General features: G+C 46.4%; 1 protein-coding gene across 1 annotated transcript in view; it reads left to right on the forward strand.

The window, feature by feature from the left end:
• The window catches only part of LOC130022215 (zinc finger protein 426-like), a 69372-nt gene that overhangs the window by 14630 nt on the left and 38165 nt on the right, over nucleotides 1-16577 (forward strand). The window lies entirely within an intron of this gene.

A 16577-nucleotide genomic window follows, 5' to 3' on the forward strand; every position in this document is an offset into this window, starting at 1 on the left:
TTCGCCAGCCTTTCTGTGCATCGGAAAATTCACACAGGAGACAAATCTTATTCATGTAAGGACTGTGGGAAGGTCTTTGCCTATTATTCAAGCTGTTCTATGCACCAGAAAACGCACAATGAAGAGAAATCGTATATATGTAAGAAATGTGGGAAGGCCTTCGCTCATTACTCAAACCTTTTGAGTCATGGGAAAGTTCATACAGGACAGAAGCCATATATATGTGAGGACTGTGGGAAAGCTTTCAGCTACCCCTCACGCCTTATTAGTCATAGGGAGATTCATAATAAAGAGAAACCTCATATCTGTAAGGTATGTGGGAAGGCTTTCGCTCTATTTGCTTACCTCTCTGTACACAGAAAAATTCATACTGGAGAGAAACCTCATAAATGTGAGGCATGTGGAAAGGCCTTCACTCGATCCTCAGCCCTGACTGTGCATGTGAAAACTCACACTGGAGAGAAGCCTTACATATGTCAGGAGTGTGGTATGGCCTTTAGTAGGTTCTCAAGACTTACTGTACACAGGAGAATTCATACGGGAGAGAAACCTTATGTTTGTAAGGAATGTGGGGATGCCTTCATTAGCACTTACAGCCTTCTTCAGCATCGGAGACTTCATACTGGAGAGAAACCTTTTGTGTGTGAGGAATGTGGGAAGGCATATTGTCATTCCTCAAGCCTCCGTAGTCATAGGAAGATTCATACTGGAGAGAAACCTTACGTTTGTAAGGAATGTGGGGAGGCTTTCTCTCAATATGGGTACCTTACCAAGCACAAGAAAATTCATAATGAAAAGAAACCGTATCAATGCCAGACATGCGGGAAGGCCTTCACTACGTACTCAGGTCTTACTCTGCATATGCAAACTCATATTGCAGAGAAACCTCACAAATGTAAGGAATGTGGGAAGGCCTTCACTCGATCCACCGCCCTTACTATGCATATCAAAACTCACACTGGAGAGAATCTATATATATGTCATGAGTGTGGGAAGGCCTTTAGCAGATTCTCAATACTTACTATACACAGGAGAATTCACACGGGAGAGAAACCCTATGTATGTAAAGAATGTGGGAAGGCCTTCATTAGTACCTCCAGCCTTCGTCAGCACAGGAAATTTCATACTGGAGAGAAAGCTTTTGTGTGTGAGGAATGTGGGAAGTCTTACCGTCATTCCTCAAGCCTTCGTAGCCATAGGAAAATTCATACCGGAGAGAAACCTTACGTGTGTAAGGAATGCGGGAAGACTTTCTCTGAAATTCGGAACCTGAATAAGCACAGAAAAATTCATAGTGAAGATAAACCTCATCAATGTCAGACATGTGGGAAATCCTTCACTCTGCACTCAGGCCTTACTACGCACATGAAAATGCATACCGGAGTGAAATCTTATGTATGTAAAGAGTGTGGGAAGGCCTTCGTGTTCTCTTCAAGCCTTAGTAAACATCATAAAATTCATACTGGATGACTTGATTCTCTAATAATCCTCAAGGTCAGAATAGGCCCCCTCAGTAAAACAAGTTTCCTTTGGCCGACATAGGGATCAGTGGTGCTACAATGAACAGACAAGAAGGAAACAATCGTGGTAGCATATGACAAACTTCCCATGATGTCACTTCACTCTGAAAACCTCCACTCTGCCCTCAGCCTCACTCTCCATAGGAAAATTCATACTGGAGAGAAACTCCGTGAATGCAAGGCATGTGAAAGGCCTCTAGTCAATCCTCAGCCCTTACTCTGCATATGAAAACTTATATTGTAGAGAAGGCTCATCTATGTCAGGAGTGTGGGAAGGCTTTTACCAGATCCTCAAGACTTAGTGTACATAGGAGAATTCACAATGAAGAGAAACCGTAAACATATAAAGGATGTGGGAAGTCCTTTGTGTTCTCAGGCCTCAGGACATACAAAATTCATACTGAATGACTTGATCCCTGTAGTCAGAACAGGCCACCTCAGTTTGGACAAGTGGTGTAGGGGCAGTCTACAAAGTGCAGCCAGGACGGAAATAATCCTGGTAGCACATGAGAGGCTTCCTGTGATGTCAGCTCTATGAGAGACAGATGCTTGCCAATTATTACCTGGGTTGTAGCTGTGCCCTTGTGAACTTAACATGTATGTTAACTTGTAAATAATGGGTCTTGGTGATGGAAGCCAGAAGGAAGGTGACTGAAGAAGAATTAATAAACAGATAATAAAACCGTACCTTGCTTGGGCTGTCAAGGTGCACCACTGTCTCATTCTTTTCTCTGGCTCTGGATTGGCTGAGAGGCCTTGGGTTGTGGGGCTTTATGGCAGAGATCAACCTGGTGCTACAGTGAATATTTTGAAATTGGAAAAACAGTCAAACCTTCATACTTCAAGACCTCTTTATTTTCTGGAGAGCCAAGCCCCGCTGTGTTCAGGTCTTCCTTCTGCCTTTGAGCTATGGTGTCCATATTGGGGGGATTCAGGAAACCTTATGAGGTACTGGGCTTGGAATCCTGGTCAGCCATGTGCAAACTAGCACCTTACCCTCTAGAGCATCTATGCACTTCTATTTAGGGTTTTCTTAAGTTTACAGAAGCAGTAAGATAAATATTCCTGAAAAGTATCATCTTTAGAAAATGGCCCCAGTAGGGGATCTTTAATAGGGTGGGTTGGGTATAGTTTAAGTGAACTTTACTGTGCATAAAAAGCCATTTGCTGGTTCTTTGAAAGGATGGGAGGGTCCCCTTGGCTCAAATGTTTTTCAGAGAGCTGTATAGACACTGGATCAGGAGCAAAGCTGGTAAGAATATCAGCACTGTCTCATCAGTGCTCTACCTCTTGACAGCATGTGAGCACTGGACTCTGTCTACAAGGAAAACCCCAGGGCGCAGTTGAATTTGGTTGACCTGAGTTCCACCCCTGGCATCCCAAATGGTGACCTAGGGAACTTGATGCCTGCAAGGTGCAAGGTGTGGACCCAAAACAGAAAATAGACTTCAATAAATCCCAGTGAAAGAACCAATCCTAACAGCGGAGACACACATTGAGCTAACAGGAAGCAAACCATACTGGTCATTTTGTAACCTTGCTTGATCTTTTAGGTAGAGTCCAATAGTTTTTACCATTCCGGTGATGACTAGATTGTTGGGATTTTACTGCTTCCAAAGGCAAAATTCGGTGGTTCCCCCCACCCTAATACTAGTCAAATGAGGGAGATGGGAAACAACTCAGTACAGAAAGCCCTGGGGATGCGGTGCTTGACCAACAGGTCAACCTGTATCCATGGGGCAAGTGCAGCTTGATTGTGCTTCAGACTTCCTGATAGCCAAAAATTGCTGCTGTGCCTTTGGCCAGACCCCAACAACTTGGGACCAAGTTTACCAAGAAATTAGCACTGTATCACTGTCGTCCCATTGTTCATCGATTTGCTCAAGTGGGCACCAGTAATGTCTCCATTGTGAGACTTGTTACTGTTTTTGGCATATCGAATACATCACAGGGAGCTTGACAGGCTCTGCCATACAGGCAGGATACTCTGGGTAGCTTGCCTGGCTCTCCAAGAGGGGCGGAGGAATCAAATCCGGGTCATCCCAGGTCAGCCGCGTGCAAGGCAAACACTCTCCCTACTTGCTATAGCTCCAGCCCACCAAGAAATTAAATGACCAAAAGTTAGGTACCCACAAACCACCTTCAACTCAGCTATACAAGCTCATTTATTGGCCTTATTTCAGAAACACATAAATAAAGCTCGAAAGAGATCAAAATCTACAGTTAATCTTGAACCTATGCATTGCATACTGGGATAAATCAAAGGGGGGCGGGTCAGCCTGGTGCCTACCCAAGAAGAGCCCCTGGCATCCACTTGCTCCAGCGATACAAAATCGCCACCGTACCCCCCCGCCTTACTTCACCATCTCAGGACAGACCTCACTGAGACATAAAGTATGGAAATTATGGTATGTTTGTTTTGTGGCTGAAATCTCCAGGCTTACTGGGGTCAGGATGGACTACTTCCCCCACCTCTCTCTATTTCTGGAAGCCTGAACGGTCATATCCACACCCCAAAACTGCCATCCAGTTAAAAAGCTCCTCCAAACTTACCATCCCGATAAAAATACCGTATGCCCTGAACAAAAAGCACGACGTTTTAGTACCTGTATTGCAAATCGTAATGCACAAAAGGAAAAGGAGAGAGCGAGAGCAAGAAGAAAAGTACCTCCCATAGAGGGAGACTGGGGCAGGGGAGGAGTTGAGGTCTTGGAGGATGGTGGAGGGAAACAGAACATCACGGTGGGAAATATATACTGGTGGCGGGATGAGGGCTGCATCATTGTGTGACTGAAACCCAATTATGAACAGCTTGGTAATGACCTATCTCACAGATATTCAATTAAAACATTTTCAAAAATAAAAGTAACGTGGAGTTTATGCCCACTTCTATCAGCTTAATCAGTGGCTGAATAAATAAATAGCAGTACTTCTATATTTAAAAAGAAGACAACAGGGGCTGGAGCAATAGCACAGCGGGTAGGGCATTTGCCTTGCACACGGCCGACAGACCCGGGTTCGATTCCCAGCATCCCATATGGTCCCCTGGGCACCGCCAGGAGTAACTCCTGAGTGTAGAGCCAGGAGTGACCCCTGTGCATCGTCGAGTGTGACCCAAAAAGCAAAAAATAAATAAATAAATAAATAGAAGACAACAGAAGACCTGGATGCCTGTGTGCTCCTGTCACTACATCATATCATCTTGTCACTCTCCTCTTACCTGGGGACAGTGTGTCAGATGGCATGCCAGTATTGTCTCCAACCCTGTATTACCCCAGGATCAGCAGGAAGCTCTGACAACAAAGACCTGGAGGAGAAGTCAGAGCCATGAGGACACCCCCCTGGAGTCCCGAATGGAAGTCCCTCATTTTTCAACAGAAATGTCCTGAGTGGCCACATACTCAGGCACCAGCTCACAGACGGACTCAAAAAGCCACTGCCAGATGCTCCTTCCTTTGCAAGGGGCACAGTCTCGAGTTGGGATCTAGATTGTCCATCGCTTTCAGGGAAGGCAAGGCAAGCAGATGACCTGCTATCCTATCTCTCTGGTCCCTTGGGTCCACTCTAACTGAAAATGTTATAATATCTAAACAGAAATTAGTGAAACTGATAAAAAAATAGTTCCTGGGACCAGAGTGATAGCACATAGAGGACGACACTTGCCTTACACATGGCTAAGCCTGGTTTAATCCCCCATATCCCTCATGGTCCCCCATGCTCAGGAGTGATTCGTGAGTACAAAGTCAGGTGTAAGCATGGAACACTGCTCTGTGTGGCCCCAAAACAAAAGCACCCAAATAAGAAAGTTGTGTATTTAATAGGAAAAAGGACATCTAACTTGACAACTTTCTGGACTTTACCTGGAGTAAAAGCATTTTTCTGCTGACCAGAAAGATAGCACAGAGTGTAAGATAACGTTGGTTTGTCCTTTCTCCTTGACCCACAAGGAGCTTGAGTTTATTGAATAATACCCATCACAGGGCTCCAGAAGCACTCCCATTTCCTCGGTATTCATCTTTAACTTCTCTGTGCTCTGCTTTCCCTATCTGTTAATCACTCATTTCCCCTAACCAGAACTTGTAATTTGTAAAATTAAATTCTTCAGAGATCACTGGATTTGTATTTGTAAGAGAAATATTTCTTTTCTCTTTCCCTTATGTCCTTTGCACAATTTACTTTAGAGTAATGTCCTTTTTGTATAGACATGGAAAGACAGCTAATGCTTTGCTTTTATAACTTGGGGATTTATTGACTGCGAATAATATTTACTCCTGGGCATCTGTTATATTTACTGAAGCCTCATTTGGCCTTAGTTCCTAGCACTCCAAAAGCAGGGTCCCTACAAAGGGACTCGATAGACCCAGGGCAAGCTGTGAGCTACCCTGGCATTGAAACAGGACAGCATTCACTGTCTTTCTGTGTCATATATAAAAGGACATTGCTCTAGAGCAAACTATGAAAGGACATAAAAGAAAGAGAAAAGCAATATTTCAATTGAATCTACAAAATCCAGAGTCCTCAGACAAATCTGACTTTGCAAGTCACAGGGTCTGATTTACAAGAGGAAGCAGAGCACAAAGGAGAAATTAAAGATAAATACAGAGGAACCGGTGTGCCTCTGGAGCACTGTGATGGGTGTAACCCAATAAACCTAAGCTCCCTGAGGTGAGGGAGAAAGAACAGACCAGTGTTATTCAGCACTCAGGAATGACTGCGGGTTCTGGATGCAGTAATCACAATTGGCCTATGCTTGAGGGACCATATGGGATTCCAGGGATCAGATTGGACCAGATGCACGCAAGGCAGCAAAAATGGAGATTCTGTATTTGTGTCTTTAATTTTGGCAGCTTTACCAGGGACTCAGTTGGTGGGTGTGACCCCCGCCTACTGGAATTTGGAGGATCTGGGTGGAGGATGCTCAGCCCCGATCCGAGTAGGCTTGAAGATCTCAGCCCCGGGACCCGCATGCCTTTGTTCCTCTGCCAGTACCTTCATGTGTGCAGAGAGTGGTCTCAGCATGGTGGTGGCTGGTTCTGGAGGTCTTTGACTGCCAGAACCCTGGTCGGGGCGGGGAGGAAAACTCAACCCGCTCCCCTCCAAGGGGCCCCAGCGAGGACAGCCAGGCGCGGGGGCAGGAGACTCAGGCACACACATGAAGGTACCTGCAGAGGAACAAAGGCACGCGGGTCCCGGGGCTGAGATCTCCAAGCCTATTCAGATCGGGGCTGAGCATCCTCCACCCAGATCCTCCAAATTCCAGTAGGCGGGGGTCACACCCACCAACTGGCCCCCTGGCGCTGTGTAATCCCATCAATGGCCAAGACTCAGAGACTTTGGACAAACTGGCAGGCTACCGAATGTAAACTGCCCACACGGCAGAGTCTGGCAAACTCCCCGTGGCGTACCCAATATGCCAAATACCAGTAACAATGAAGGGTCTCATTCTCCTAACTCTGAAAGAGCCTTGAATATGGCACTTTTTAAAAAAATCCCAGGGCTAGGGCGAAGGAGACATTACTGGGGCCTGCTCGAGGCAATCGACGAATAACAGGACGGTTGTGATTGTGATTGTGACCAGGGACTCATGGGGTTGGCCTGTCACCTTTTCCTTGTCACTAATGGATGCCTCTATATCTGTGGGGTTCAGGGATTTCCAGGGTACAGCCTGATAGAGGAGGAGCCCTGAGGCCTGGGAGGAGAGGTGTGGTTGCAGCTGAGTATCTGAGGATCCTCCCTGGCTTGGGCCTGGGCAGTATTGGGTGCCCTGATCATAAGTGAAATGCGCTGCTGACCGCAGGGGCCTTGGGTTCCTGGATCAAGCGTCTGTGCCTCACTCACAGTGCTCTTCACTCCCCTGGACTGTCTATCATGGAATGATCTGCACTTTGTTTTCTTACCAGCCTGGCTACACAGCCTGCAAAGTGAGGTGCCCTTTTCAGGAGCAGCTGAACCACTCTGTCACCATGATTATCATCGCCTTCAGATCACTGGCATGCTTTTTGAGTATACTAAAAAATGTATTTATGTTTTGTCTTGGGGCCTGATGTTGCTGAGATGTTATTCCTGGCAGTTCTCAGGGGTTGCTTTTGGCAGTGCTCAGGGATCAGCCTATGTCAGCCTTATGCAAGGCAGATGGCCAACTGCTGGTCTCTCTCTGTCCCAATAAGAATTATTCTTTCAAACTTTGGTACATTTATACAATGGAGTATTATGTAGCTGTTAGAAAAGATGAAGTCGTGAAATTGACATACAAGTGGTACTACATGGAAAGTATCATGTTAAGCGAAATGAGTCAGAAAGAGCGGGATAGACACAGAAAGATTGCATTCATCTGGGGAACATAAAGCAAAAAAATGGGAGAATAACACCCAGGAGTGGCTGAGATTAGTACCAGGAATTTTGCTCCATGACTTGGAGGGCAGCCACATGTGCTAGGGGAAAAGGAAGATCAGATAGAGAAGAGAGCACCAAATAAAGGGTGTTGGGAGGATCCTCCCAGAGTGGGAGAAACATGCTGAAAGTAGACTATAGACCAAACATGATTGCCACTCAATGCCTCTCTTGCAAAACACAGTACCCAAAAGAAGAGAGAGAGAACAAGGGGGAATGCCCTGCCACAGAGGCAGAGTGGGATGGGGGGGACGGGGGGATGGGAGGGATGCTGGGACCCGCGATGGTGGAGGATGGGCATTGGTGGAGGGATGGGTACTTGATCATTGTATAACTGAAACCCAAGCACAAAAGTTTGTAAGTCTATAACTGTACCTCATGGTGTTTCACTAAAAATAAATAAATAAATAAAAAATAACTAAAAACCAAGGGGAATAAAAAAAGAAGAATTATTCTTTCATCATTATGTTTATATAGTGAATGGCTGTGCCCATAAGCTAGTTTAGGCCACAGCAATAGTACAGAGGGTAGGGCCATTTCCTTGCATGAGACTGACCTGGGTTTGATCCCCAGAATCCCATATAATCTCCCAAATATCACCAGATGTGGTGTTAAAGAAAGCTCCTCACAGCATCCTCCCAAAGGATCTTCCAATTGCTGTGGGGCTGTTTGGACTGTGAGAATCACAGAGATGTCCTCCACCTGCTCGGCCTATTCAACCAGATGCCATTGGACTAATTCTTGCTTTTTGTGATTATTTTCAGAACTCAAACCATGGCTTCAGGATTTGGCATTGCTGCAATTTGATCTGGGAACAGGGTCAACGAATATGAGTTAGCTGGTAGGATTTATATATTCAAATATTATTTTGGCAGAATAGCCAAATCGTGTGCACCAATCATGTGCCTTTGAAGTGGGGGTCAGCCTCCATCCCTGCCACCAAATCTATGATCCATGGACACCAAAGGGAGAAAGTCCAGAGCCTAAACTAAGAATAGAGGGCCCTTAGCCACACTGAGTGCTGAAATCAGTGCGTTGAAAACCTAAAAAAATTCTATTATTTTTTCATATCAAATACTGAATCTTACGAAGACCATGTTTATGAGAAACAGCCTCATTCCTGACGCTCCATTCGCTCTCAACGGAACCACCATCTCCGAATGCAACAGTTATATATACCTAGGTCGAGAAATCAACATGATGAATGACCTGGCACCTGAGTTGCGCAGGAGGAAGAGAGCGGCTTGGAATGCCTTCAAGAGCGTTGAAGAAATAACTAAGAGGACAAAGAACCTCCAGCTCCGAGCACATCTCTTCGATTCCACTGTTCTTCCTGCATTAACATATGCCTCAGAGACCTGGGCCCTACAAAAACAGGATGAGAACGCTATTTGGGTCTCTCAAAGAGAATCGAAAGAGCTATGCTTGGAATATCACAATTCACTCAAATGAGAGATAGAATCCGGAGTTCTGGTCTCCGTCAACGCTCAAGAATCAGGGACGCTGTCTCATTTGGCTAGGCATCAAAAATCAGATGGGCTGGACACGTAATGAGGTTTACAGACAACCACTGGACTAGAGCCATTACTGACTGGATTCCACAGGACATCAAAAGATCGCGTGGACGCCCACCTACAAGATGGTCAGACTTCTTCGTCAAGACCCTGAGTGATCGGTTTGAGGCTCTGCATGTTCCTAGAACAAACAGATGCCATTGGGCTACGCTAGCACGCAACAGGGATGAATGGAGACGTTACTGGCACCCGCTCGAGTAAATCGATGAATAACGGGGGATCAAGTGATCAAGTGATCAAGGGATCAAATACTGTGATTTTTTTCCTTCTATAGAAAGTAAGCACAAGTAGTAAGTGTATCAAGAACTGGTTTATGGGCCCTAGTGATAGTACCACAAGGCATCATCCCTGAGCAGTGCTTGGTGTGTCCCCTCCCCAAATAAATACAAACAAGAAAACCGAAAGAACAAAAACCTCACTGATCCTGAGAGTAATGTGCTTGTGCTGTTTTAAATGGCCCCAGTTGTCTATGGCGATGTCTCACCCCCGGGCTTGATGGGGCAGTAGCACAGTGCCCAGCCTTCCACAGAGTCCCAGACAGTGACAGGCCCAAAGAGAAGATCATCAGGGACTCCCCAGTGAGAACAGCAGACTTTTTTTTTCTTAAATTTTTATTAGTGAAACACCCTGAGTTACAGTTGTAGATTTACAAATTTTTGTGCTTGGGTTTCAGTTATACAATGATGGAATACCCATCCCTCCACCAGTGCCCATTCTCCACCACCACCAGTCCCAGTATCCCTCCCACCCCCCATCCCCCCATCCCACCCTGCCTCTGTGGTAGGGCATTCCCTTTTGTTATCTCTCTCCTTTTCAGTGCTGTGGTTTGCAAAAGAGACATTGAGTGGCAATCTTGTTTGGTCTATAGTCTACTCTCATCACACATTTCCCATCCTGAGAGGAACCTCCCAACACCCTTTATTTGGTGCTCCCTTCTCTATCTGAGCTGCCTTTTCCCTTAGCATGTGCTGCTGTCCTCAAAGCCATGGAGTAATCCTCCTGGTACTTATATCGGCTATTCTTGGGTGTAGTCTCCTATTTTGTTACTTTATGTTCCCCAGATGAATGCAATCTTTCTATGTCTGTCCCTTTCTTTCTGACTCATTTCGCTTAGCATGATACTTTCCATGTAGTACCATTTGTATATGAATTTCATGACTTCATCTTTTCTAACAGCTGCATAGTACTCCATTGTGTAGATGTACCAAAGTTTCTTTAACCAGTCATCTGTTCTCAGGCACTCAGGTTTTTTCCAGATTCTAGCTATTGTAAACAGTGCTGCAATGAACAAACAAGTGCAGATGTCACTTCGACCATACTTTTTTGCCTCTCTGGGATATATTCCCAGGAGGAACAGCGGACTTTTGATAGCCAAATCTGAGAGATTTTTGGCCAGCAGTTCTGCAAACACCAGGGGCAAGCGGGCAAAGGTTTGAACAAAGCAATGGCAAAATGGTCCTTTGTAGAACCTCTGTAGCGTCCCCAGGAAATGGGGTGCTGGGTTCCCACACCATCAAATCCTGAATCAGCCACAAATTTTGTGGTGTTACAATTAAAAGACCACCAGAGGGGCTGAAGCAATAGCACAGCAGGTAGGGCATTTGCCTTGCACGCTGCCAACCCGGATTCGAGTTCTAGCATCCCATATGGTCCCCAGAGCACCACCAGGAGCAATTCCTGAGTGCAGAGCCAGGAGTAACCCCTGTGCATCGTTGGGTGTGACCCAAAAGCAAAAAAGACCACCAGAGATATCAAGAGAATGAGTTTTGGAGGAGTGTATTCACACCAGCTGGTGGGCTGTCCCTCTAGGCAAGAGCAGCAGCCTCCCTGCAGAAGCACAGGCTTTTGGTCAGGAAAAACTGCTTCCTGGTGTACCTGTTCTTTTAATAAGCATCCACAAAACTAGTTTTTAACTTCAGCAGGTCCATGTCCTACTACCTGGTAAATTTATGTAAACATATCAAAGCAAGCATAATTACAGAAAGAACAAAAAGTGATTACACAAAGCAATCAACTATTGATCTTTAACCACCTCACTTTTGGGGGTCCTAACCCATTGTGTATTCAAAAAATAAAATATGAAGGGCCGCGGTTGCTCTCTCTCCTTGATGCCTGCGTTCAGTGGTCCCGGGCTGCTTACCCCACCACCGGGAGGCCGATGATGATGGGCGAACGAAGGAAAGAACTAGGGCCAGGCTGGTTGGTAGCAATTGCAGTTTATTCCAGTCTCATCTCCATTTTCCTCTGATTCTCCTTCTGCTTCTGCCTCCCCCAGCCCACTCACTCTTACAGCTTTAGTTAAATCCCAAAGCATGAGGGGTTGGGGTAAAATTGCACATAGGGGTGGTCACATAATCAACAGAGGTAAAGTCCTTACCTCAGGGGAAGCTTCTTTTATTCTCATTCGGTAAGACTTCCCTACCAAAAGCAAAATTCCATTTATGGATGTTTCTCCTTCCCTTGGTCCAACAAACATATATTAGTTACATGTATGTTATATATCACAAACAAAAAACAAACACTGTCCTCCCGTTGTTCATCAATTTGCTCAAGCGGGCCCAGAAACATCACCATTTTGAGACTTGTTACTGTGTTTGGCATATTGAATATGTCACGGGTAACTTGCCAGGCTTTGCCATGCGGGTGAGATACTCTCGGTAGCTTGCCGGGCTATCCGAGAGGGGTAGAGGAATCGAACCCGGCTCGGCCGGACTGGCTGCATGCAAGGCAAACACCCTACCACTGTGCTATTGCTCCAGCCCATGTTATATATCACATATTCATAATATTAGTCATTTTGTATGGACACAGTAAAAGATACTGTGGGGTAAGGTTATGGGTTGCTCTCCTGGGCCTTCTCCCTATAGATCTCAGACTATAGTGCTCAGGTCAGATTAGTCTTTCCTAACTCTAGCAGGATCCTAATCTCGTTGTTACTTTTTGGATCATGACAGAATTTGTCTATGACCATGCTCTTAACTTATAGTTAAGTATTGTGGTGCTTTGGTTTGGCCCGTTTTGATGCCAGGGTAGCTCACAGCTTGCCCTGGGTCCATTCAGTCCCTCATCGGGACCCTGCTTTTGTGGTGCTAGGAGCTAAGGGGAACTGAGGCTTAAGTCGAGAAAGCAGATGACCAGGAATGAATATTATTTGAAGTCAGTTAACTCCAAAGTTACAAAGCATATTAACTGTCTTCCAGTGTTTTCAAAGCAATAGGACATTACTTTAAAGTAAACTATTCAAAAGACATAAGGAGAGGAGAAAGGCAATATTTAACTTACAATACAAGTTAAGTGTCCTTAGAAGGATCTGACCTTACAAGTTGATAGACTCTGATTAGGGGGAAAAGGTGACAGACTGGTTGGGGAAGAGAGCACAGAGAAGTTACAGATAAGCACAGAGAAATGGAAGTGACCGGGAGCACTGTGGTGTGTATAACCTGATAAACCTAAGCTCCTGTGGCAAGGGAGAAAGGACAAATTAATGTTATCCTACACCCATTGTTCCTATTTGCACTCCCTGACTGGCTGCATCCCAGTGGAGTAGTTACAGGAAATTCAGTACACTTATGGGATAGCTCTGGTAACTAAAAAAGTAAACTTCTAGGGGCTGGAGCGATAGCACAGGGGGTAAGGCATTTGCCTTGCATGCAACCAACATGGCCAACCCAGGTTCGATTCCCAGCATCCCATATGGTCCCCCAAGCACTACCAGGAGTAATTCCTGAGTGCATGAGCCAGGAGTGACCCCTGCGCACTGCCGGGTGTGACCCAAAAAGCAAAGAAAAAGTAAACGATAGCACAGCGGGTAGGGCGTCTGCCTTGCACGCAGCCAACATGGCCGACCCGAGTTCGATTCCTCCGCCCCTCTCGGAGAGCCCGGCAAGCTACCGAGAGTATTGGATATGCCAGACACAGTAACAACAAAGTCTCCAATGGAGACGTTACTGGGCCCGCTCGAGCAAATCGACGATCAACGGGAGGGCCTTTACCTTTACCTTTACCTAAACTAACTAAATTTTATATTCTTGCTATAGCACATCAAATTATCATAGTCAAAGGATAGCTCAGCACTTCTGAAAAAGACACTCTCTCCCACACACCCCATGAACAATTGTTCTTCTCCATGGTTCAAATATTAAAAAATGTAACTCCTACTGGATAATCCTTCTACTACTAAGCTACAGCCCGGCAAGCTAACAAGAGTATCTCGCCCACACGGCAAAGCCTGGCAAGCTACCTGTGACATATTCGATATGCCAAACACAGTAACAACAAGTCTCACAATGGAGACGTTACTGGGCCCGCTCGAGCAAATCGATGAGCAACAGGAGGACAGTGCTACTAACTACAAAAAGACTACGAAGCTGCACGGCAGCGAACGTACCTTCTGTTCATGATGTTAAGTCCCAGTCCAATTCACTGCAGTGTTGATCTTGAGCACTGTTTGAAGAGTTGCTGAGCACAGAGGTAGAGTATCTTGGGAGCACCAGTGGCTATGAACACACACTCACTCACATACACACACACAGGAATATTGCTTGCATGAATAATTCCCATTTTTCGCCAATCCCTGACCTCCATTCTAGTCCACATGTTTCACTTAGTTTCTAGATTACTCCTCGATTAGAACAGGAACAGTTGAAGCTACTCCAGCACTGGAAGTTCAGTGCTATGTAAACAATTATCAGGACTCAGAGACATAGTCTAGCAGGAAGTAGCTGAACCAGGTTTCATCCTTAGGACTCCAGAGAGTTCCTTGAACCCAGTCCAGATTGCTGAGCACCGAGTCAGGAGTAAGATTTTTTTTCTTTTTGGGTCACACCTGGAAATGCACAGGGGTTACTCTTGGCTCTGCACTCAGGACTTACTCCTGGCGGTGCTCAGGGGACCATATGGGATGCTGGGAATCGAACCCGGGTCAGCCGCGTGCAAGGCAAATGCCCTACCCGCTATGCTATCTCTCCAGCCCCAAAGTCTTAATCTATACTAGACACGCCCCCCAAAAACAAGAGACTGAAAAGCATTATGAATATCTAAATATCAGTGTCCAATGATTTCTGTGCAATTTGGGGGTGGGGGGGTCCAGGACTGGGGTATGGTCCTGGCAGGTGTTTGCAAAGGAATCTTTGTGATTTTTATCCCCTCAATAAAAAGAAATTTCTGTTCCCAATGCCATCTATTCAATCCCTCACTCTTCTGTCCTGACCTGGCGACCCCCAGATGTCGCGGTCACCTGATCCTATCCCAGAAATGGGGAAAATAACCTTCCTGAACCAGAAAAATACCTGGTCAGGAATACTCGGTCCTGGCCCTTTAAGGCTCTCACCGGAAATGCCCGTGACGTAAGGGCTCCAGGGCTTTTCCCTGGGGATGTTCGGCTGCAGGATGGGAGGGCGGCTCCCGGTGATGCTGAAGGTGAGGAGTGGGGATTGGGGTACCGATCTGAGGGGTCGCGTGGGGTCACCGCTGCGGTGCAGGGACACTCGGAGCCCCCGGGATGGTCCCTGGCGGGTGGGGTTGGGAGGATCGTCCCGGGAATGTCCCCAGGCCGGCCCGATCCCTGAGGCTCATTGTGGACTCCGGGCTGAAGGGTGTCCCTCCTGGAAGTGATGTTGGTGGACCCCACGGGTGACTCGCGTGAGTCGGTGTAAGATCCCTTGGGACCCCGAGGGAGATTCCCGAGTTAAAACTCTACTAATTAGTAACTCTCCCTTTCCTGCCCCCTCCCTAGTAGAGCCTTAGCTGTAGAGCCCTTCCTTATTGGGATGTAAATTCTGAAACCATTTGTTGACTCTTCCCTGCTGGGATGTAAATTCGGGAACCCTTTGTTGACCCTTCCAGATCAGTTACCTCTGTTAGGAACTTTTCCCTTATCCGCTTCCACCGGAATCAAAGCGTGATAACCAAATGTCCTAGTTACCAGATGCCCACTAGCCACAATGCCTGTGTACGTAAATGCTGATCTTTGAATCTATAGGCTAAGGAGTGAGGTACTTTTAAATGGATTGGTTAAGAAAGTATATGTTGTTACAAATCTATTGGCTATGAAATGCGCGGGCTTTGCTGTAAGGCCAGTGAAGGCCTATATAAGACCCCTTTGAAGAAGTTCGGGGTCTTGCCTCACCTATCTGACCTGCGTGTCTGTGTAGGCGGCTTGACCCTGGCTAGCCAGTCTTACAATAAACCTTGCTTGCTGTTTGCAGTCTCTGGAGTCTCTTTGTCATTAAAGGGAGATCACGATCCGTGTCCTAACATCGGGAGGAGGGAAAGACGGTCACGTGCTCTGGATCCGCCTCTGCCACCTGGGACCCCGGGTTACTGGGATCTTGCCTGGCTGGCAGGAAAAAGAATTTCAGGAGTAGACAAACAGTGGAGTAAAACAGATGTTTTGGAGAGGTTTTATTTTTTTAAGTGTGGAGGGGGACAGGAAGAGAGAGAGAGAGAGACAGACAGACAGACAGACAGACAGACAGACAGATGGCGCTCAAGAGAGAATCCGGGCTTCTCCAAGGGCCAAGAGAGGCCCCACATGTCCCAGCAAGAGATAGGAAAGCATAAAAGTACACATCTCAAGAGGGCAGATGCCAGGGACACATGTGCTCAGGCACACCTGTACTTGGCCATGAGGATTGCAAGCCGCACAAGGGCTAGGCAACATATGTGTTTGTTTGTTTGATCACACCCAGCAGTGCTCAGGGGTTTCTTCTGGCGGTGCTTGGGAGACCCTATGGGTCACTTGAGTGCAGGGCAAACGCCCTCCCCGCTGTGCTATTGTTCCAGCCCCATCAGTATCTGCATGCCCTTCCTTTGTTCAAGGTGGCTTTTACCAAAATGCCCCCTTATGGAGCTTCTTCCTAGGTAAAAGTCCCTTGCTAAGAAGGTTACCAGGGAGGTCTTAGGAGTGGTGATGGTCTTCTTTGGGCTGAATCACTAATGTGATGTGAATTCAATGAAGGGAGAGGTCCGAGGGTATAAGAGGAATTTCCTTCTCCAGGAATTTCCTTTATGGGGAGGGGTCCAATCTCCTCAAAGTCTGTTGCTGCTCAAGGTCTTATTCGCGGGGTGGATCAACTTAGAATTTTCCTCCCAG

The sequence above is a fragment of the Sorex fumeus genome, unplaced genomic scaffold (assembly GCF_029834395.1).
Source record: "Sorex fumeus unplaced genomic scaffold, SorFum_2.1 ptg000019l, whole genome shotgun sequence".
Classification (NCBI taxonomy): Eukaryota; Metazoa; Chordata; class Mammalia; order Eulipotyphla; family Soricidae; genus Sorex; species Sorex fumeus.